Source organism: Triticum dicoccoides, chromosome 7A (assembly GCF_002162155.2).
Source record: "Triticum dicoccoides isolate Atlit2015 ecotype Zavitan chromosome 7A, WEW_v2.0, whole genome shotgun sequence".
NCBI lineage: Eukaryota > Viridiplantae > Streptophyta > Magnoliopsida > Poales > Poaceae > Triticum > Triticum dicoccoides.
The window spans coordinates 727,592,859-727,594,128 of record NC_041392.1 but is presented as its reverse complement, the minus strand read 5'-3'; positions in this window follow the sequence as shown (position 1 = coordinate 727,594,128).

The following is a 1,270-nucleotide window of genomic DNA, read 5'->3' as shown; positions in this document are numbered from 1 at the left end:
CAAGTTGATGACTAGTCAAATATAATTAGTGATATGTATCATTAATTTTGGTTCGCATGTAATTAAACTAAATTTCATCAACCAATTCCTGAAGCAACGTGTGGGGTATCCTCTATAATCTCACTATTTCTCAACCCACAAAGTTTTGAATATAAGTTAATTATCCTTAAAGTTGAAAAAAATGTATGACCTATTTTATTTAAATATTTACATTCATATAATACTCTACAAAATATGTATGTAACTTTAAATAATATTAGCAAGCAAACCTAATTATCTCTTCTTTTTCCTATAAACAACTTTACCCCTCAAATTTAAAAAAATGAATTCTCTATTTAAATGAGACATTTGTATTTGTACGCTCTTAAAAATCATATATATCATTAGTAACATTAGAAATCTACCCCATTTATATCATAAGTTTTTTTACGTAATTATAAGTATATAATATTAACCCTCATAGTTAAATTAGTGAAGGATCACTTAAATTGAGAATCTATATTTGCATAAATCCTTTGAAAAATTGCATATAGACTTACAATAAAATTAGGAAACTAATCTAACTAATTCCTATGCTTTTTGAAATTAATCACTCAGAAATATCACATATATTTTTGTTTTTATTATTTCTGTTGATGTATCGTATATTGCCCCTCACTTCTTCTCTTTTAGTTGAATTATAACTAAATACTATTACATGTCTAGATATTTTTATTTTTATTTTTCATATATTTCTCTAGCTTGACATATTTCTCTCCAAAATAGCAACAATTGATATAAATTGCCCCCGCAAAAAAAAGCAACAATTGATATATTTTTAATGCAGTGAAATTGTACTTGTTGTTTTTATTCGTAACTCTCACATTTAATTGTGCCAAATTGTGTGTTCTTTGTTCAGTATTGCCATGTTAAATGTTATATATTCTTCACAATTCTATTGAATACCCACTTAAAATTTCATTTTTTTAGAGACCCATATAAAAAATTCTGGGCCCATGATTTGCCACATATTTCTAGGATAATTTTTGGAATAGTTGTTTTCATACATATCATATAAATGTTTATATCACGTGTGAAAATATTCCAAATGAGAATGAGAATGCTCTGCATTCGATAAAATATTGACCTTGCCCTAATGAACATGATTTTTTTTTCATCATAAACTTAATATTAACAAACTTTATTCGTTAAAAAGGGGACAAGAAATGAGCATTTACAAAAATATACATTGTGAACAAAAAAATGTGTTGATGAAAAAGCATAAAATGAA